Source organism: Lissotriton helveticus, chromosome 7 (genome assembly GCF_964261635.1).
Source record: "Lissotriton helveticus chromosome 7, aLisHel1.1, whole genome shotgun sequence".
Taxonomy (NCBI): Eukaryota; Metazoa; Chordata; class Amphibia; order Caudata; family Salamandridae; genus Lissotriton; species Lissotriton helveticus.
Genome location: NC_136068.1, coordinates 1,499,631,698 through 1,499,655,133, shown reverse-complemented (window position 1 = coordinate 1,499,655,133; position 23,436 = coordinate 1,499,631,698). Strand labels below are relative to the sequence as shown.

Genomic DNA, 23,436 nt, shown 5'->3' with positions numbered 1-23,436 from the left:
CTGCCCCCTGCCGGCTCCTCTAATGTACATGATCTCACCAACCACTATCTCAACTCTATGACCTCGATAATTAATGAGGTTGCTCCCCTATAACTAAAGAGAGTTTCTTCAAAAGTCTCAAAACCCTGGTACAACAGTCTACTTAATGAAGATAGACGCTCTCTGAGAACCTCTGAACGCAATTGGAGATCAGTCCCATCCGCTAAACACCTCAAAATTCTAAGGGCAAAAAGAAATGCATACTACAGAAAGATCAAACGAACGAAAGCAGACTTCTTCAGCCACCAACTAGACCAAGCAAGAATTCGTCCAAAAAACTGTTTGAGTTAATCAAAACACAATCTAAGGATGAACCACAATGACAACAAGCACGTCCACAACCGACTTGTGAAGAATTCTCTACCTTCTTTACTCTAAAGACTGATAACATCAAGAAAGATCCCCTCAATGACCTAAGCTTACACTCTAGTCACCACATCAATACCTCCCACCTTATCCCAACTTCGGCACACCAAACTCATGCAAAGTTTGACCTAAAAAACAATGCGGTATGGTCCTCCTTTGAAACTTACACTGAAGAAGCTATTGGCAAGATGCTCAGCACCCTGAAGCCAGCCAATCACCTCACCGATCCTCTTCCCGCAAATGCTGTCAAAGACTTAACCCCATTGCTTTTGCCTCTCTGGGCCAAAATCATTAACAGCTCACTTCAACAAGGTTGCATCCCGGACACCCTTAAAGTGGGACATGTTTCACCCATCCTAAAGAAACCCACAGCTGACCCTACGGACCTAAACAACTATCGCCCTATTTCCAATATTTCTACCTTCTCCAAACTATTGGAAAAATGTGTCCACCACCAACTGAGAAAACACATTGACCACTTCAACCTGCTTAACAAACATCAATCCGGCTTCCGTGCAGGCCTCAGCACGGAATCAGCTATGACACACATAATTGATGATGCTCTATAAATACTTGATGAAAATGGTACTTTCCTACTCATCTTATTAGACCTCTCCTCAGCCTTCGATACGGTCAAACATGAGAACTTGTTGGATCTATTCAATCACAGAATGGGTCTATCAGGGACAGTGCTTAACTGGTTTTCCTCCTTTCTTCAAAACTGGACACAAAAATTTAAGGTCAACAACACCCTGTCCAAACCAGTTCCAGTAACGTTAGGAGTCCCGCAAGGTTCCTCGCTATTCCCGACATTGTTTAATCTATTCATGGAACCACTCACTGAATTGCTGCAAGCGTCTAGAGTGCAATATCACATGTACGATTCCCAACTATACCTTAAGATACACACCCCTCAAGACATTAAACTGCTTAACACAACGCTTGGGTACACCCAGTCATGGTTGGCAGACAACCATCTCAAATTGAATGCCTCAAAGACTGAATTCCTCCTTATAGCCCTTCCCGCCAAAGTCTCCACTATACATAGGTTGTGGGGTTTTAGGTTTAAACCTATAATAACTGATAAAACCCCACTGAAAGAAAAATAGCCCTTACGGGTGAAAACATATAAACACTGACAAAACACCTGGACAACCCCAAACTAAATGCCATTCAAAGAAAGCATGAAGAGAGTGAAAGTCATTTTGTTCTTACTGAAGGGGTCAATAAAATGTAACTGTTATACAAGCTAGCAGTAAGAAAGACTGGCTAACATTATTCTGCTTAAGTTTTGTTCTTTAGGGATGCCACTAAAATATTGTTTCTTCTTCCTTTTATTTTTTTCAGTTTTATGGCCTATGGTCTAAAGATGCAGAGTTTGGTTTCACGTTTTAGGTTTAGTTTAATTATTTTATAAACCGTAGAGAATCAGGACATATCAAACTCACATTTGATATTTTGGCTGCATTTGATTATTTCACTGATGGGTAAAATGGCTAGTTTAATAAAAATCTTTCCTAATATGTGTCATCACATTTACCCACAGAGAATGGGTAAAAACCCTTAATACATCAGACCATAGTTTCTAGTGGGTCAGTATTGATCGTAGGTGAATTGCCAACACCTCAGGCTTTAAACATGAAATGCAAGGGATAGTGACAAGTATATATATCACCAAGCATCTGGGATAGTGGTGAAAATGCGACGTCAGACTTTTGGAAAACATGGAACGCATTGACACTTATTATGCTCTTCAAAAAAGGTTCTTTCCAAATTCAACAAAGATTGGAGTGATATTGTTTGTATTTGTAGTGATTCAGCTACGTATATAAAAAAATTGTGTGATGACCTGTCAAAATTGATACCCGAGCTGAAGTGATTCCCTGTAGGAGATCCTTGCCACTTGTTAGATGGTATGCTGAAAGCATCTTTACAATCTTCAGAGTTAATGAGGGATGCTATTGACTTTGTAGTCCATTCTGGTGCACTGTTTTCTTATGCCCAGGAACTAAAATGCAAATATTTATCATTTTGTGCTTTATGTGGCATCAAAGAAAAAGTCATCCCAACTGTGCCCCTTAGCTGACGGTTCTCAGCCCAAGGGGCTATGAATGCTGAGAGGGCCTTTTCACAGAAGTTTACATGGGAAGGAAAGCGCGAGCGCACATGACCAAAGACTCACTGAAGAAGTATTGAACTACAATAAGATTAATTTGCAAAAATCTCTTTGGACCTCGTATACACTATACGTACACTGTCTATATACCATGTTCTTTCAGTGCAGAAAGCAAGCAATGATAAAAGCAAAACGTTCTATAAACACCGGAAAAACACTTTTTCTGTTTTTAGTGGTGTGAAAATGTGTAACCACTGATAACAACTGTTTTTTAAGATATTGAAAACACTGAAAAACCCCACCAGAATTTACCAAAAATAGAAACTGAAAACAGGACAGCCTAACTATACATGATTGGTTCAAACATCTTACGGCATTAAACGTTTTACCAACCATTGTGGATTCAGCAAAATCACTAGGTATAACCCTCAACTGCAACCTCAATATGCAGAAACACATCTGTAAATACACTGAGGAAGCTGAAACCCTTCCTGCCTGCCAATGACTTCAAGTTGACAGTTCAAGCTCTAGTTATCCCTCGGGTGGATTATGGAAGTGTCGCTCTCTGCGGCCTCCTTGAAGCGACAACAGCTCCCCTTAGAGCCTCCATTAATGCTGCAGCGAGACTCATCACTGGCTCGAAAAGAAGCTCCCACATCTCCCCTGACTTAAAATTTTTGAACTGGCTACCATTTGAAGCCAGAATTCACCTAAAAATCGCGTACATGACGCATAAGGCCATACATCACAATGCACCGAGATACCTCACTCAGAAACTGACAATCCCTGATGGTTCTAGATCCTCAAGAAGTGCAGAAACCTTTCTATTGAAACCACAACGATTCAACAAGAAAAAAACATGCAAACGATCCTTCTCAGGGATGGCGCCTAGGATCTGGAATGCACTACCTCCAGAAACCAGACTTATTTCCTCCACTGCTTCTTTCAAAAAGGAGGTAAGATGGATTCTCATGGCAAAATTCACATGATTATTGACTAATAAATCCCTGAGAACTCTTGCACCTTCCCTAGTATTCCTTTTATGACAAGGGTCAACTTTATCACCTTGGCACTTTAGTTGCCATTGCCTTATCTCATTTGCTCGATGTTGCACAAGATGTTATGTTTACCTGATCTATCGGCTTTATTTGTTGTATAAGTAACCTCTTTGCTGTATAAATAACTACTATGTCTGTAAATCGCTCTGATATCCGCAAGGGTCTTGTTCGCGCTCTATAAAACTTTCAAAATAAATAAATAAATAAACAAAAGTAAACAATGGACTCCTGAAGGTAGATGACTAATGTTTAGCATTCATCTAGCACACGCTTCTCCAACAAGTGGCTCCTAAGCTACTGGTATCTCACATGTGCAGCTCAATTTACTAAATTAGAGGAATTTCCTTGGTTGAAATATATGCATACAAAAATAGAAAATTTGGTATTCGAGAAGAAAATGTGTGCATTCTCAGAATTCATAACCTGATGTTTGGAGAAAGATGGTTGAATATCCAAGCTGATATTTGGGTAATCAGCATTTGGCGATGGAGAGTCTTATTACTAATATCATCTTGCTGCATGGAGCAGCTTTTGCCATTTTATATTACCCATGTCAAAGCGTTCCAAATTGACAAATCACCACGTCCTGATAGGGAAGTGACTGTCATTTAATAAGCATGGCAGTAGCCATAGAGAGAAACCTAAATGGACTGGAAATATGCACATACGGACACCGCTTCAGGCCAGTTAGCCCCCATTGGGCCTGCTGGTGCATCATTGTCATAGCTTTGGTAGAGAATCTGTTAAGAATAAATATACCCAGTTGCAGCATTAATCTCACTATAAATAGGGTTACCAGATGACCCTGTCACTGAGCCACCTTGTGACTAGTCCCAATCCCAGGCTTGCAGTGGACAAATGAATACATTCTGGGAGTGCTGGTCTTGGTATTTCAAGAGAAACAATCCGAAAATATAAGATGACCATAAACTCCCAAAAAATGCCCAGACCTGGAAAATTTACATCACAATATAATACACAGTCCTTTTTAACTCCACTGAAACAATGAATGGCTGCTGCTCAGTCTGTTTTAAGATAAATACAGTAGTTCAAATGGTGACTGATTGATCTTCAACAACCCGCTCCATGGCAGACAACCCTCAGACACACAGGAACTGATTACCTCTTTGTAGTGTCTTCCTCTAAGGTTGAGAATGCCTGCGCCATGATGTTCTGGTCACTGGCATTCTCTTTAGAATGTTAGGCTTTGAATGTTGACGGTTGTCTTGAACTGTGAGGGCTGGGGGCCTGCTGCTGCGCAGCACCTGTCTGCATCAATAAACGTAATCTTCAATTTACATCCTGAATGGTCTTCATTACTACAAAATACGTGTCGACGATCGAAGACAGGTGTCTGCAGAGCCTACAAAAAGAAGAGAGAAACTTTTACCTGAAATCCTGCTTTGGTCAACGAGGTGGCGTATTCTTGTCGGTCCAGTCATTACGTTGTTAAATCGGTGAGATCGAGAAGGGACATTGCCGGAGCTGAAGCATTGAGGTACTGTGTTTGCTAAAAAGAAATTATATGCAGCAACGACAAAGAAGAGGGCATTGATTTGATGAAATACCCAGCGCGTCACAGTACGTCATAAGTTGACGTTTCAGACTTCACGCCATTTTGGGCGTTTCAAGCGTAGTTGACTTGTGCATTCAAGTAAAAGTACGCACAATTCATGAATTGTCTACGTCAGTAGCGACATACGACGTAGACGCCATCTTGTGGTTGGCATTACAATGATTTAGTATACGTCGTTGAAGTAAGATAGACCTGCGTGCGTCATGTTTTAGACGAGATGAAAATAACCCTGTGCGTGCCATTTTTGCTAGAAAGCTCACATCCTTGGTGCTTGCCATCGGTGACACGCACACGAGTTTATACGTTGTTCGAGTCAAAGACATATTTTATTTGTGCTTGTTATCGGTGACACGAAGACCTGGTTGCACATTGACATCGGTGACACCCACACCAGTTTACATATTGTTCGAGTCAACGGCATACTTCATTTGTGCTTGTTATCGGTGACACGCACATCTGGTTGCACATTTTGTTTCAAGTTTGTCTACTTCGTGCCATTTAAATTTCCGATTTCAATCCTGCAAAACATTATTATAAAGAAAAAATGTTCTATACGGTGATGCGCACACCAAACGCATAATACATGTCATTACTTCAGTGAACATACTATCTTCACAGTGATGCGCAAAACTGAAAGGATATATTCTATGACATGTGTACACTTAACGCATTATGTATATGTAATTTTTAGGGGTGAAAAGTTAGTTTGGAAATTAATGTTGATTACTTTAGAAAAGTGATATTTTCAACAAAAGAAAAGTGGTAGTATTAGTTTAATATTTTCTTTTTTAAAGCCTTGTCATCCAGAGTTGTACTGTTAATATGCAGTCAGTTTCTTCACCTCCACCTTTTCTTGAGATGCCGGGAGAACCTCCCATTTCATAGAAAAAATGGTATGATGCCTTTATTACTTATATTGGTGCAATTGGTGGTTCACGTTACAGGGCTGAGAGAAAAAAAATTCTCTTGCTAAATGTTTTGGGGTTTGAAGGGAGGTCTGAATATGTGGAAACAGTCACGAAGTTGTATTTACGATTTGACATTCAACCCAGTCTAGTTGGTGAGAGGCATAAATTCTATAAGTGTGAACAGAGGCATGGAGAGAATGTGGGAGATTTCATTTCTGCATTGCGCATTTTGAGTGCAGAATGTCAATTCGAAGGGTTTAGAGATCAGCTGATAAGAGATCAGTGTATTTGCAAGTGCACTGACAAGAGCATCCAACAGAAGTTACTCTCTCTAGGGAATCCAACTCTTGAGGAGACTATTCGCGTTGCAAAAAGTAAAGGAACTTGATGAGAAGTCAGCATCCACATCCATGAAAGAGGAATCTGTCAGTGTGGTAAGGTCAAAGGAGGTTAAAAATAATACTTTTTCACGACCTTAGAACAAGTTTTTCAAACAAACGAATTTTTGTTATAAATGTGGTAATTTCCCTCATTTCAAATCAGGACGTCCTTGTCCAGCAAAAAATGTCATTTGCAGAGTATGTGGGAGACTGGGTCATATCACAAAAGTTTGTTAAAATGGGAAGCAAAACATGTTTTTTCCTCAAGATTATAAACAAGTCACCAGCACATCTTCTTCTGTTGCGAATGTTTCTGCATCTGAATCCAAGTCTGATGATTTTGGCAACATGCAAGATGATTTGAGGGACATGGTTGTTGTGGTTGGAGATATGAACACTGAGTCTAAAGAATACTCTGAGCGTGTAGATCCTCATGTTGATGTTGAGATTGCTAATAAGAAAGTTTGTTTGTTAGTTGACTCGGGCGCGAGGATACCTATGTTAACACAAGAAAGATTCAAAGAAGTTTGGGGAACTCGTCCTTTGCAACCTCCAGATAGATCTCCAGTTTCATACAAAGGTAGGATCATTGAGCTAGAGGGGTATTTTGAGGACTCACTGGAATTTAGAGGACAAAAGATTTTTGGTAAAGTCTATGTAGCTATCAAAGGTTTAAACATCCTTGGATGGGTCCATCAGGGACTTTTCAAGATGGTACTTAGGCCAGGCACGAGGGACCAGGTTTCTATTCTTCGGTTGGATGATTTCATTGATTTGTTGACTGACCGTTTTCCCTCAGTATTTGGTGATGGTCTGGGACAGGTTAAGGGATTCACCCATGGTGTTAAGGTCAAAGATAAAGCCATACTTGTTAAGCATAGGCTTAGAAATGTTCCGTTTAGTGATAGGAAACAATTGGAAAGATAGTTCATGGGTCTTTGTAAGAAAAGAATCATCGAACCAATAGAATCGTCTCTTTGGTTATCTCCCTTGGTCGTTGCCAAGAAAAAGAATGGTTAGCTTCATGTCTGTGTAGACTTGCGCAGTCTAAATAAAAATATTTGGATTGATTCATATCCTCTTCCAAAGATTCCAGACATGCTATCTTTAATCAATGGTTCAAAGTGGTTTAGTAAATTGGACTTGGCGTCAGCTTATCACCAGGTGGTTCTTGATCCATCATGTAGAGAACTCATGGCTTTTGTTTCCCCTATTGGGTCCTTCCAGTAGTGCCGCATGCCATTTGGATTGGCCTCTGCAGCAGCAGTTTTTCAGAGAATCATGTCTAATTTGCTTAGAAAAATTAAAGTGGTTCTTGTCTTTCAAGACGATGTTTTGATTCACGGTGAAACCTGTGAATCACACGACAATACCATGTTTTGTGTCTTAGAAGCTTTGCGTGATGCTGGTGTTGTTTTAAAAAAAGAAAAATGTGTTTTCCAAACACAAAAAGTGGAATATCTCGGACATGTTCTTTCCGAACATGGAGTTGAACCAAGACCAGGTCTTGTTAAAGCGATAGAAGACTGTCCTGCTCCCAAGGACAAGATTGGTCTTAAGTCATTTATCGGTATGTGTGAGTTTTATTCACGGTATATACCTGACTATGCCTCCAAAGTACAGCACCTGTCTAATATGCTCAAGAAAAGTGTTCCTTTCTTCTGGGATGATCATTGCAAGAACGTTTTCAATTGGATTAAGAATGAGCTAAATAGCCCCAACATATTATTATTATTATTAGTTTAATTTATATTGCACACAGCTACCCTTGACAGGGTGCAGACATATCCACTACTGCAGACTGAGTAAACAGGGAGCCAATCACTGAAAGAACAGCCAGGTCTTAAGATCTCAGCGAAACTTAAAGGTAGGAAGATTCGTGTTTCATAGAACTAGGGAGAGAATTCCAAAGTCTAGTACCGAGACATGAGAAGGAGCGGCCGCCCATTCTGGTTAATTTAAAGCTAGGTATTACATAGTCACCTTGAGTGGACGAACGTAGAGACCGAACAGGGACATATGGATGAATAAGTTCCTGAAGGTAGACAGGAGCAGTCCCTTGTTTGATTTTAAAAACATAGCATAGGGTCTTAAATTTAATGCGGTTGTCCATGCGGAGACAGTGCAGGTCCCGAAGGAAGGGAGAGATGGAAATTTTCCTTTGAACGTGGCATAAGAGGCGGGCGGCGGAATTCTGGACCACCTGGAGCTTTTGCAATACCTCCTGACATCCACCCAGGTAAAGAACGTTACCATAGTCCAGGCGAGAGGTGACAAGTGCCTGGACTACCGTTCTTTTAGTGGAGTCAGGGAGCATCCAGATGATCTTCCGCAAACACCTTAAGATGGTAAAACAGGTGGCGGCAACGCTAACCACCTGTTGCGCGTTGAAATGTTGTTATCAATGATAAACCCAAGATTCCGAACTTGGGTAACGGGTTGAGGAAGAGGACCCATTTCCTGGGGTCAATGTTGGGGACCCCAGAGATGCTTGTGTTTGCCCAAAATAACAACCTCAGTCTTATCTCCGTTTAATTTCAGCAGATTGGAAAGCATCCACACTGACACCCAACGTAGTCCTAACTGAGGGGAAGATATGGAAGCTTCCTTAGAGGAAGACCAAGGGAAAATAATTTGAGTGTCGTCGGCGTATGAATATAGAGATAAGCCCGCCTCCTCCACAATAGTCACCAGGGGTCTCACATAGATATTGAAGAGCTAAGGGCTCAAAGTGGACCCTTGGGGTACTCCGTACGCAGATGACCGAATAGTGGATGAGGAATTAGAAGAGAAGACCTGGAATGTACGATCACTGACAAAGGAGGCCAACCAAGTTAGAGCGGGGCCTTCAACTCCAGCCGACTGAAGGGCCTTCAAAAGGATAGTGTGAGACACAGTATCAAATGCGGCGCTCAAGTCTAATAAAATGAGCGCCGTAGTCTCACCCTGGTCAAGGCAGGAGCACAATTTCTCCGTTATCCCCAGCAAAGTGGTCTCTGTGGAAAAATGGGATCTAAATCCTGATTGGGAAGTGCTTTCTACATGCGCAGTAAGCTGAAAATTCATGTTTTTCCAAGATTTTGGAGAACACAGGTAACAGTGAAATTGGGCAAAAATTTGACAGGATTGTATGATCAGCTCCAGGCTTTCTTAACAAAGGGACCACCATAGCCCACTTCCAATCCAAAGGAACATAAGACTCTCGTAAAGAGGAGTTTAGGAGTTCTTTAAGAACTCCAAAGACACCTGGTGAAAGCTGTTGCAAAACATTAGCAGGTAAGGGGTCAAAAGAAGAGCCAGACTTTACCCTGGCTAGGCAGTCTAAGGAAGATCTATCGTCAAGAGGAGACCATACTGAGATCTTAGCTATCGGGGGCGAAGGCCCTCGCAGGTTGTACCTGCCAGGGGACTCTTGATATCAACAGGAGTGGGGGTCATTAGTGAGCTATGTATAGTTTCGACCTTGGTAACAAAATAGTTTGCAATATTGTTGCATTGAGTCTCGTCAAGGGCAGGTGGCACCGGTGAAGTATGAAATCCTGCAAGCCTCTTAACCATAGAAAACAGAGCCCGGGGGCGGTTCAGTGCATTCATAATAGTGTTCGAGACAAAAGAAGCTTTCGGAGCCTTACAAGCCAGATGATACATATTAAGGGCAACCTTATAGTCGGATTTGCAACTGGGGACATAGGTCTTACGCCATCTTCTTTCCAGGTGTTTACACTTGGATTTCATGATTTTTAGATCATTATTGAACCAAGGGGCGGGCGGGCGGTGAGTAAAGCTGAGTTTTGGTACCATAGGAAGGCAGGCGTTAATAGATCTAGCTAGCCAATTAGACACCACAAGATTTAAAGATTAGAAAGGTAAATTGGTGTCTGGAAGATTCGCCATTAGAAGACTATTAAGGGAGTCCAAATCTAATTTGTTCCAAGGCCTCCGATTACCTACGTCACCCGTAAGGGCTGGCGTAGTATCCCTAGAGGTGGCTAATTAAATTAGGATAGCATAATGATCAGACCACCCAAGAGGAAGAGCTGGTAGGCTGCATTCAAATGGAAGATTGGACATAATTAGGTCAAATAGATGACCTGCCTGATGAGTGGACCCCTTGTTGTGTAACGTCAAATAGAGAGCTTCAAGATCAGATAGAAGGATAGTGCTCTCGTTGTTCTGGGGGTCCTCTAAATGCAAATTCAAGTCCCCCAAAATAGTAAAATTAGCAGCCTTCATTACGAAAGGGTCTACTAAATCAGGGAAGGCAAACAGCCATTTCTTAGGGTTACCAGGCGGTCGGTAAATAAGCATGCCAGATAAGGTCATCTGAGGAGAAACAGCAAGTTTGAACAAGGCGGCTTCGCAATCTGGAAAGGGCTGAGGTTCAAGTTTACAGGATTATATAGATTTAAAAATTACCGCAATCCCACCTCCTTTCCTAGTTTCTCTGTCACTCCTCAAAATGACGTAGCCCGGAGGGAGGGCACAGGCAACATTTCTACCTGAACTGGCATGCAGCCAGGTTTCAGTGAGAAACAAAGCATCAGGTTTCTGCGTTTAAAAAATCAAATATATGTGTTTTGTTCTTGGGAAGGGAGCGGCAATTCATACTCCAGAGATGTAGGTGCTTGCCTACCTTTGGGAAGGACTTTTTGTGTGTGGAAATGTCCATTCCTCTAGAAGTTGCAGTTGCCGACTGAATGTGCCTATGACCCAACATAAAATCACAATTGGGACATTTAAAAGTGTGATAAAGAAAATTACACACAGTACAAAGAGAGGAAACGTTACCTCTAAGTAGCAAAAGGTCATTGGCAGCATAAGTCAGCCGGTTAGGAGTATTTGTAATAATAGGAGCATAGTTGCAGGCTGCTGGGCGCGTCAGGGCGCGGACGGGCGCAGACGGGCTTGCCTCTGGCGCGCCTCCTGCGCGCCAATGGTGCGCTCACTGCGCGCTTGCATCGGGTCGTTTTTCAAGGAGCGAGAGCAACGAGATGCAGCAAGAGTGTCACCCTGTCTGGCGAGCCCTGGGTGACTCTAGCGTGAATAGAACGCGAAAATTATGGCAGCGCCTTCTTGAAGGTAGCGATATAGCAAGTACAGTTAAAATCGACAGTAAGTACAGTTAAAATCGGCACATTTAGCAAAACAAACAACCATAAGGAGAGAACAAAAGGTTCCCTGGTGCTAGATTTGATTTTAAAGTGCGGGTATGTGAAAGAGTACACGAGACCTAAGAGAGTCAGTCTATCAGCATATTAATCAGCCGGTTACTTAAACCTTTTGATCCCAATGTTACAAGCACCATCACTATGGATGCTAGTGGTGTGGGTTTGAGTGCTGTCCTCCCCCAACACGTCAATGGGCATGAGAACACTTTAGGGTATGCCTCTAGGGTATTACGAGGTTTGGAGTTTAATTTTGCTGTTATTGAGAGAGAGTTGTTAGCATGCTGGTGGGCAATAAGAAAATCCAGCCCTTACATCTGGGGAAAACATTTCAATTTGCGCACAGATCATAGTCCGCTAGTGTCTATTCTCTCTGTAGATAGACTCAAAGATCATACCACGAGAATTGCACGTTTGTCAACCAAATTGTCACAATACGATTTTGAAGTCACTTATATTCCTGGAAACAAGAATGTGAGAGCGGATTATTTCTCTAGGCACCCTGTTGAGTGTGACAATGAAAGTGAGGATGATGATGAAGATTGTTTTGTTGCATCTCTTGTACTGGATGATATGTGTGCTGTGAGTGAGACAGAGTGGAGAGACTTATTATCCAAAGATGCTTTACTTTGTGAAGTCATTAACTGTGTTAGAGGTGGTTGGCCGAAAGAGAAAAAGGCTCATTTTTCTCTGCAGACGTTTGTTAAGGTCTCCGTTGAACTCTCTGTCGAAGATGGTCTGCTCGTACATGGGAATAGACTTGTTCCTCCTGATGCCATAAGAGCTGGTTTGATCAGGGGCGCACATGAAGGTCATTTAGGCAAATCATTTACAAAGAGAAGACTACGTGAACATTTTTGGTGGCCACAAATGGACAAAGATGTTGACATGTTTGTTGGGGAGTGTGATGTTTGTTCAAACTCGGAAAAGAGTTTGAAGGTTAGAACACCACCTCTTCAACCTATCAAGCTACCTAATAGACCTTGGGAAAAGATTGGAATTGACTTAGTTGGACCATTTAATATGCTCCCTCCTAATTCCAGATTTGCAATTGTAGCTATAGATTATTATTCAAAATGGCCGGAAATTCATTTTATTACTGAACCCAACTCTAGAAATGTAATTGATTTCTTGAAAGATCTGTTTTTACGTGAAGGGTTTCCCCTACAATTGTAAGTGATAATGGCGTACAATTTGTTAGCCAAGAGTTTGATTTTATTTACACCAAGGTGGTATTACACATTCAAAAAGTGCGCTTTATCATTCACAGACCAATGGTCTGGGGATGCAGATATATAGAGTTCTTAATAACTGTGCGCAGTGGGCATTGGCTGGATGATGCAATGTCCAGAATGCTGGGAGATCCATGTTATAGTTCTATCGCACCACGCCACACTCGACCACCAAAGTGTCTCTTTATGAACTACTGCGAGGAAGGAAACCTTGCTCGAAAGAGTGTCCTTGATGGATGTTCAGATGGGTGAAGTTAGATTCTGTGTGTGATGTAAATGAGTTTGTGAGATGCAATGTGACTCAAGTACAGTCTCAACAGAAACTTCATTTTGATTCCAGGAAAAGGTGTGTCTAACAACATTTCGCTCTTGGTGATATTGTACGTATTAAGATTCCTGTCCACAGTAAAAAAAGGCTGCTCAAAATACTCTGAACCTTTCACTGTTGACAAAGTATGTGATAATACTATAAGAGTTAATTTAATGAATTGGTGGGATATTTCTAGGGTCGTAAAAATCACTGGATGTATCAATCAAAATTCTTCGTGTTATTCTAATGATGTTTCATCTTCATCCCTTCCCACTACTGTGGGTTTACTCAGAAGTTGCCGCCAACGTTTTGTTCCTGCTAAGTATTGTTAGAACATTTTGATTAATATGTCTCCTACTTTCATATTCCTTTTGCTTTTTCTTTCTTGCTTTTATTTTTGTTTATGAGGAGGAGGATAATGTAGGTTCTTCCTCTAAGGTTAAGAATGCCTGCGCCATGCTGTTCTGGTCACTGGCATTCTCTTTAGAATGTTAGGCTTTGAATGTTGACAGTTGTCTTAAACTGTGAGGGCTGGGGGCCGGCTGCTGTGCAGCACCTGTCTGCATCAATAAACCTCATCTTCAATTTACATCCTGAATGGTCTTCATTACTACACTCTTCAATTCTTGAATCATCTTTCCTTTCTGGAGTGTGGTCCTTGAGCAGAGCAGTCCTAGGATACAGGACCGCATCCCGGCTGGGCACTGACATTTACCACTGGTGTCCCCAACACATAATCCTGGTGCTCTCCAATTGTCCCTTTAGGGACTTAACATTCTCAGAGTAACAAGTCTGGCAGTCAAGGTTTACTCCTGGGAATCGAGGGGGTTAGAAACTCTGATTCAGTATAACACCGTAACCAGCACTGAATAGCATCTATACGAGCTGGTAAGTGAAACAGACCAGTTGCCACTAAACTACAAAACGCACAAATAACCAGAAGGTGCTAGCACTTTACAGGGCCAATGTATGACGTATATTTGGCCATGAGCTCTAAGTACAAGGGATACAGATTTGGGGGCTTTGAATCCATCTCTGGTCCTTGAATTGCACTCTGGTACCAAAGGGGTGGAATAAATGACATCCCCCAAAAATGTCGAATAAAAAAATCCACGACATACGGAATTAGGATCCAACCAACAAAGTCTTAGGTCTAAGCAGAGCTGGCTTTTCTCAAATAGGAAAAAGAGAAAGCAGAAAACAGACTGCTTTCTGACAATAATTAGTTAACACGCTTTTCTTTAGAACCTGGTTGGAGGGAGGCGGCTGCAGACTGCTGTGGGCAGCCCTGGCGCCTCACTGAAGGTCGGCGCCCTGGGCGTGTGCCCAGCTCGCCCTGTGGCGTTAGATGTACCTAGTTGTTCATTTTAACTGGCACATGTGAGTGTTTTGAAGATGATCGATTTGGTCGTCTTGGAAGACACACTTCAAATCCTCCGCAGTTTCCTTCTCTCCCCCGGTCCAGCAAGTCGATTCCAGTCGCTCGTCCCCCTGCGAGGCTGCAGGTAAAAGAAAAGAAAACAGTGCCCCTACACTCATCAGTCACCTGGCTTGTGAGGCATGAGCCTTCTCAGAAAACGGGCACCACAGTCTAGGTGTCCCGGACACTGAAGCACAGTTCTGTTGTTGAAAATAGAAAATGTAAATGTAAATGTGGGATACTTGTAAAGCGCACTGTTACTCTACCCGAGTGCCCTGGCGCTGTAGACCGCTGGGGAACCCGTCCTGGTTTTCCCTGTGAGATGGTCCCTTTCAGGGTATCTCCAGGGTGAAACCAGGCATCCCCAGCGTCTGTGGGGGGCCGTTGTAGAGATGAGGCAAGCTTAATGCCCAGAGTTACCTGAGTGTGTTCCCTGGTTAGAGTAGGCACTGAGGCGAGAATTATCGAGTCCCTTGACGCTGGTCCAAGACCCTGCCGCGTCGGGAATTGAACCCTGGTCCCGGGCCCTTCTCTGCTTACAGGTCTGCCGCCTCTAACCAGTGAGCCACACCTCTCCAAACAGCATGGACTTCCATGTTTTTCTGCTTTCTTTTTTTCCCCTCACCTTCCACATACCGCGCCCCCCCCATTTTCCCAACACAATGCTAATTAAAGATGAAGAGTGGGAGAGGGGCTCCAAATCGTTTTTTGCCCAGGGCGCTGTTTGAGAAAAGCCAGCTCTGCTTTGACCTAAGACTTTGTTGGCTGGATCCTAATTCCGTATGCTGTGGATTGTTTAATTCGACATTTTTGGGTGATGTCATTTATTCCACCCCTTTGCTACCAGAGTGCAATTTAAGGACCAGAGATGGATTCATAGCCTCCAAATCTGTATCCCTTGTACTTAGAGCTCATGCCAATTATACGTCATACATTGGCCCCATAAAGTGCTAGCACCTTCTGGTTATTTGTGCGTTTTGTAGTTTTGTTGCAACTGGTTTGTTTCACTTGCCAGCTCGTATAGATGCTATTCAGTGCTGGTTATGGTGTTATACTGAATCAGAGTTTCTAGCCCCCTCATTTCCCAGGAGTAAACCTTGACTGCCAGACTTGTTACTCTTCCGTGGTTGACTTGGCTACTGAAGCAGACACACAGCCCCTCCAGACACCATTCAAGGGCAGAATGGAAATGGAACAGGCGCCCAGGCATGCCGGGGACGCAAGTCTCAATCACTCTCATAGCAGATAACGGCCCAACCACCCCGTGAACAGGGCCTGGACCTAGCCTTGGCATCTGCAAACAAATACAATCTAAAGATACAAGCCACAAGGTCGGGGAAGGAAACGTGCAGAATTATGGGCTTCATTGTTGCTAAGTCCTGCAAGGTTTCCTCGAGCTCGATAGGAAGGTGTTTTATTCAGAGACTGGTGACTTGGGGATGTCGATTAATTGAACTTTTGATATATTTCCGTGTGGATCGCGTCTCACTTTGTAATTTGCTTGTTTATCTGCGTTTGCATTTTATCCTCTTTGGACTGGGGGAGGGAGGATAGGGTAACTGTGTGCCGATGACAATAACTTTTCTTGAAAGCTGCAGTCTGTGCATTGAAAAAGCAATAAACAGAATCGTAAACAAAAGGCGAAATTGGGCAATTAAGTTGCTTGCTCAACAGAGAGATATCTTGGATGAAACCAATTACAGTTGATTTAGGTGAGGCCCTTGGAGCTGCGGGGGGTGGCGTGGGATGCCAGGGGAGCAAGCCCCCACAGAGGTCTGAGCTTCCAACACAAAGCTTTAGTCTGTAGCCAGGCTCCACCTTTCATCAGCAGAAGAAACAGTGAACAAGCCCCGTATGCGAATTTATGTATGTGTTCGGTATTTGCGAAGTGTAAACCTAGCTGAAAGACAGTGGGACGCTGAACAGTGGTAAAGGCACAGATACTGCCTCCAGGTGACTGAAGCAGTAGCTCACAGTGGGATGGATGCGGTGAACAAGCCACTTATCGCTTGTACTGGAGCCCAAAGGAGGCTGGAAGAGGGAAGTAGATGGAAGCCGGAGACTGGGTTTTAAAGCGTTTAAGGTAGCAGAGGGAGAGAGAAAAACAAGCAATTGCAATGCACTAGGTTTCGCATTTGTAAGCGTCAGAGTTTTTGCCACTGCTTATGCCCGTTGCTGCTCTCTACGCTTTTATATAATATGGACTGCATGGTGCCGGCATCGCTGCCGGCATCGCTCGCAGCAACGTTATTAATAAAGGTTACATAGTTGCTGGTAGCAAAACATAGGTAGGTAGGGAGCTTTTATTTTTAATACAATAGCTAGTTTTCTCACTGTTACCTCATCTATATCAGCTGTGACCGGGGTAAATGGAAAGAGATCAGGCAGATTGGTATGCGGCCGCTAGACTATGAAGCTTTGCACACATCACTTTGTAAAAGTAGATACACATTAAAAGAACGCATTTTAGTGGCGCACGCGACAATAAAGCAGCGCGTCCACCATATGCGCTGTATTTAAAAAAATGTAATAAAAACAATTTAGCCGTGTTATATAAATGTGGTGGCTGCCATTGTTAAAGTTAAAGACATTGGAGGAAAGGCACGCCGCTATAAATATAAAGCTTAACTTGCAGTGTAGTTATGCGCTCGCGGTAGCCTACAAACAAAGTAAAGCAGCAGACTAAACAGTGTGAATGAAGTGAAGGCAGACAGCACTAAAGAGAGACTATACGTAATGTTTGTAATGCGCGCAGGCAGAATACACATTTTTTTTGTGGACAGTTTTAGATAGAGCGAACATCGCCCAAGAACATACCAGCTCTCATAACGTACACAGACTATACACTTTATGGCAGGCACAGAAAGATTTGCCAGTATTTTTAGGATACTGAGCTGAAGTCAGGATTCGAACCACAGTTCCTGATGACACACATTCAGCAGCCTCTTGTGAAGGCACGGCTCGTTTTGGGCTCGAGGTTCCAAGAGGACCTCAAGCTGAGCCAGAGCCAGACATCATCTGGCTCGTGCTTTCAGTGGCTCACCTACCTTGTCTGAAGTAGGGAGTTCAGTAGTCTTGCGTAACTTTTGCAAGAAGTAGTACCCGGAACCCCAGGACAGAGGGAGAAAGGACAGTACCAACCACTGGTACTGTACTGCCCCTGTGCTCCAGGACCTCTAGAAAAGGCTTGACTGTGGGAAAGCTGACCACCCGAGCACCCCCCTTAGAAGAGCCCAACAGGCACCACTGTCCCTAAGGCTCTAGTTCGATCTGAGCAGGAACGACCCCACGCCCCTGGAGTGACCTTTCTCCTCGGAGACCGTCCAGGCCACCCACCAGAAGGGAATAGATTTACATTTATTTAGTTGTGTATTTTATAAGCAGATGCATAGCCATGGGCATGTGAGTGCTGTACAAAGTGTTAATGTTAAAGCAATTCTAACGGAATAATTGTTGCAATAACCATTAAAATAAAGTGATAAAGTCCCGCTCCCGCCGTCCTGCCTGCTAGCAGCTGTACAAGGATGCACGCTTGGTTTCACTGCCATGTGAGGAATGGGGCTAGTGGAGTTCGACGGAACATGCCCTGCGCCATCTTTCTATTTTAAGTTGCCCCAGAGTTACAACCATCGCGCGCTGGTGTAACCTGCAGGGTGTGAGTGACTGGCGCACTCAGCATGAGCTGCAGTGAGTGAAAGGCCTATCTCTGGGCTGTGCAGAGGGGAATAGGGTCATTACGGTGGGGGGGGGGGGGGGGAGGCAGGAGGGGTTCACTTAAACAAAAATGGATAATATAAAATAAAACTTACCGTCCCGCTTTTGGATGGTTCCGGACTCACGTTCCCGCCATCCTGCTTTCTCCAATGCCCTGCAGGTCTCGTCATGAAGGAAAGATGTCGGAGCAATCTGGCCGGTGTGCGGGGCTCTCCTTGGTGCACGGGAGCCTCGCCTACACTCAGGCATGAGACGTCTGCCTTCTGGTGTTCACGCTTCCTTTACTTTGCACACTATTTAAAAACAAGCATTTGCAATGCAACAAGACTCGTATTTACACAAGAGGTATTGCATTACAAATGGGAGCTTCCGCATTGAAGAATGCACAAACAGGAGAGGGAGGGTGAGGGGGCGAAAAAACAGCAAACTGCGGGAGGGGGCGGGGGGACACTAGGCAGCAAAAAGTGTTTGAGTAACGGCCGGGGCTGATGGACTCTGAAGGAGCAAAATGACGACATAGGCATCAGGGGGCGGGACTAAGAAGCCAAACACCAATTATAATGCAGTATTTATGCTTAAAGACATTGAAAAAGATGGGCGGAAAGTGAGTGGAGCTTCCCCACTATAGTGTATACAGCATCTCTCGACGAGACAGCGCATGCGCTGCCTAGGAGAAACCTAAAGAACGGAAAGAAAACATTGACACTGCTAAGTCAAAGAGTCTTCAGCCCTGTGATGGTGAATGTAAAGACCCTGGTAGTATTTGAAGGGGTTGGAGTATCTGAGAGAGAATAAAGCTGTTGAATTTTGTAAAAGACTGGACCTTTGGGAACATAATCTCTAATTTGGGAACATTCTTAAACGAGCTCTGTGAGACCAACTTGCAGATCTCCTGATACAGTGATGCACAGCTGTACGTTACATCAATGTATGACTGTATACCGAATTCACACCTCTCAGAAGTATTTTAGAATATATTATTCGAGATGTATGCATGTAAAGGTACCCTATTTTCATACATTCCTGCATGTGTAGACTTAACCGCTTCCCTTTCTCAGGTTGGGAAACTGGGTACACCTTTAAAAGTATTCCCTTTTGTTTATTAAGTGAATTTCCAGGAAATGTCATTCCTTTTCATCCAGATCTTATGAAAAGTAACGATATTGATAAGTTTCCACACCTAAATAGGAATCATTCATATGCAAGATTATAAATGCAGATTAGTGTGAGAAAGGCATTGCAAGTGTAATCCTTTTTCCCACATCAGCGCACTTCACACTCCTCACTGTGTGAATTTCGCACCCCTGAGCAGCTGCAATGCCTGGTCTGCATGCTATTCATGCCATAGGGGCATCCCTTTTAGCCTGTGCCATTTTAAGCCAAGCGCCTTCATTCATACAGCTAGATCTTGCTCTTATGAACCCTCTGTCTTCACACACTCTGGTGAGCCAAATACTCTCCCTTTACTTCGGCTCTGGCCACCACCAGGACAGCCTTTTGGTGGTGCCCTGTCCCTCAAGTGTCACACACCACCTCTGTGTATTGAACAGTAGGTTGACACACATCTTGTCATACTAGCAGGTTGGGGAGTGATTTCTGTGTGCTCCTCTTTTATCCACAGAACACTGGGCCAGAACCAATGATCCCTAGTTGGGGAGACTTAGGCTTTATCAATGCTTGATGTACCTTGGAAGGAACTCCTCCATTTATAAATAGCAAGTTCCTTCTCCAGTGTGAACATATGTTTCCCTTTGAGGCTGGCTCACTCTTCATTGTCCAATTACACCCCAACTAGGAAATCCAGTATAGAAAGTGTTCACTGACTCTTGTGACTGGGCCCTTGGAAAAGACGAAGAGAGCCTCAAGAATCTGCCTGCCAGTGGCTCGATTTCGCTGAATGCCTAGCTACTCAGTATTTGGGTCCCACAAAGGTTCATATCCGTACACTCTGATGAATAGCCCTGGACTAAAAAGATTATCGACCTTTTTTTGGACCAAATCAGGCCTCGAAGATTGACAGGGCTCTCTCAGAGTTTGCGAGGTCCAAGCAAACTGCTTCTGCATGCCACATGTGCCGTTGTCAAAGTATGGCATCGACTTTTAATGCATGTGTAGTCAAAGCGCAGTTCCAGCTGCTGTGAAGCAGTTCAAAACAGAAGCTTTCATAGATAATCTACACATCATTGGTCAATAAAATGTTGGTCAGGCCATACATAAAAGTATCATGCCACTATGCAGCATAAAGCCATATATAGTATTGAGTGATAACGCTCTGATTACAAGTACTGCCAAGCAGAGATCAGCCTGGTGTCAAAAAGTACAAAGTGACAGTCAAGTGCAATATAATGCTGCAATTATAAGTGCTGTAAGGCAAAGATTAACCAGGTGTAAGCAAGTACATAGAAATATCTGAAGCAAAGTGAACTAGATGTAAAAAACAGTTGTCTGCTTACCAGAAGGAATTAAAGAGTGTCTTTATACCGCACACCGGACACAGCGGCTCAAAAAGAAGTGCTCAGGGTTGTGCTTACAGAGCCGTCCATAACGGAAGAGACAAGCCACCAAAGCTGCTGAGTGGGGCTAAGAATAACTCCACAGGTTTCTGAAGAGTGAAAGTCAGTGAGGAGTCCGGAATAGTGGCATATAGTTGTTTCAGTGGAGACCAAGGAAAAAAATCACTCTTCCAGGCATTATTAAGGATGAACCAGAGGCCACTGTGTCACAAGGTCTCAGGTAGAATTAGCTAGGAGCAGTCGCTGAAAGACCCCCACGTCACGCTTCAGTAAGTTCTACACTGGTCTATAATGCTGCCGTTTTCTTAAAACAAGCAAACACAACAAAATGATGGACAGAGTGATGAAACATTTCAAACACTCACCCCCAATCAAGAGATCTGGGTTAAAGCCATAGTTCTTTTGCTCATCATGCCACCCAGGTTGGACCCAGCCATATGCAAATCCATCTTGACCCTGCTCCTCATGGGAATAGTCTAGTCCAAACTGCCAGGCAGATCCTCAATGGACCAGAAACAAGGATCCTGGTACTGGTTTCTGGGCATCACCCCATATCAGCCAGGCTAGCTTGAATCCAGTGGCACAGCGAGTAAGGGACCCACGTTTGGGCATACACTGAAAGTAATGGTTGTTGGATACGTTTTGTCATTGACAGGGGTGCGTCGATAAACATAATGCCTGAGGAGAAATATAATGAATTGCATCCATTGCCACCACTTATGCCGTCGAAAACCAAAGTGTACACCTGGTCTGCAACGACACCCTTAAAAAGTCAAGGTTCATTTGTAGCAACAATACAACACAGGAAAACAAAGGTGCATGCAGCCATTCCTGTGCTTCAAGAGACAGCATCAACGTGCCTTTCTACTCAGCTTCAGCACAGCTGCTGAACTACAACACGAATGCTCACCATGAAATAGTAAGTCAGTTCCCTTCGTTGTTTCATGGTTTGGTAAAGCTTAAGACAATGAAAGTAAAGTTGTATATTAATGAGGATGTCCGTCCTGTTGCTCAGAGATATAGGCAAATTCCTTTTCATTTACAAGATGCTGTTGAAAAAGAACTTGGATCATTAGTTAAGCAAGCATGATATCATTAAGTGTTCGACTGGTCCAATGCCATAGGTTTTCCCCATTGTGGTAGTGCCCAAAAGGGACAGTGAAGAAGCGGTACGCATATGCGAGTACATGCGTCAGGAAACAAGGCGATTGAATGAGAATGACATCCAGGTTCACACATTACTGACATGATAGTGCAACTAAATGGTGCCAAGGTCTTCTCTCACCTTGATTTAAATAAAGGTTATCATCAGTTGAATCAAGAAGAACATTGAAGGTACATTACAACCTTTTCTACACATGTTGGTTTGTTTAGATAAAAAAAGACTACGTTTTGGTGAGTTATCCATTGCAGATCTGTTTCAAGATGTCATTCGACATATCATACAGTGTGTCATGAATGCCATATTGGTTTTTGGAGCTGCCCAAAAATAACATTATTAAGCTCTTACACAAGTGTGTCATTTACTTGCAGAAGTAGGTTTAACTTTGAATGCAGGCAAATGTGAGTTCCATAAGACAAGGCTAACATTCTTTGGCCATATCTTTTGTGATGGGGTCATGGCACCAGATCCTGCTAAAGTACAATCTCTGTCAAATGCTGATCCCACAAGATGTTTCCATTGTGCATTCGTTTCTTGGCATGGCCAGCTACTGTTCTAGATATTATACAAGAATTTGCAGGATTCACCAGTCATGCTTATGGTATTAAAGTTGTATTTTCCTCTCTTCTCTAGTAGTAATTCTGTTGCAGGTGTAGATGGCTGCAAGCAACTGTGCTCCTTACAAGCTCTGTGGAACCTGCTGTAGTTATGCAGCACAGTTCTCTACAACACAAAGCTGTATAACCCACAACTTCTGATTGATCAGTTCTACCGCTTCCTCATTGACTCATATGTTCACTGTGGCATTCCAGAAAGTGATGCCTTCTTTTTGTCCAAAGGAATTGTATTGATTCTCTTTTATAACAAAAGAATAAAAACCAAAGCATAAGCAAAAAATCCACACAAAAAAAATCAGAAAGCTAAATGGTCAGATCTTCAGTGTTGCATTCATTAGTGGGAAATCATTTTCCAAGTACGTATGAAATGTTACAAAACAGGATACATTTGCAAATCCTCAAAATCCTCAAGTAGGTGATATCTGAAAGTCTATTGTTACAAACTTGCTTTAAGGCTCAAACTAAATCACTTAAAATGAATAAATCCTGACAGCTTATATAAAATGGTGAATCGTGAGTCAAAATGCCGATAAAACGTATGGTAAGAAGTGAGATTTATTGTAAACAATGTATCTAAATCTAAACTGTATAAGATTGGACTTAGACTGAATTCTCAGTACAGAACGTTGAATAAAACTACATTACATGTAATTTCCTGCCATTTTGTTCTGCTTTCTGTGTAACTGAAGTAGGGCTCAGATAATTTCTGCTTTACTTACTTTAGAGAGTTTGATGGTGTGTTTTTGGCTGGTATGTAAAGAAGTAAGTGTTCAGTGCCTAAATAATGTGTTAAATATTCCCTCATTTTGGGAATGGTGTATTGATCTCTTGGAACCAAAATAAGCCCTGTTTAATGAGAA

The 23,436-nt window shown here is 42.9% G+C and overlaps 1 long non-coding RNA gene across 1 annotated transcript in view; it reads right to left on the bottom strand.

The window, feature by feature from the left end:
* The window catches only part of LOC144770428 (uncharacterized), a 398,083-nt gene extending 379,802 nt beyond the window's left edge, over nucleotides 1–18,281 (bottom strand). Inside the window, exon 1 of the long non-coding RNA XR_013598891.1 lies at nucleotides 17,618–18,281. This is a non-coding gene — a long non-coding RNA (uncharacterized LOC144770428). The remainder of the gene's footprint in view (nucleotides 1–17,617) is intronic.
* Nucleotides 18,282–23,436: the final 5,155 nt, after the last annotated feature.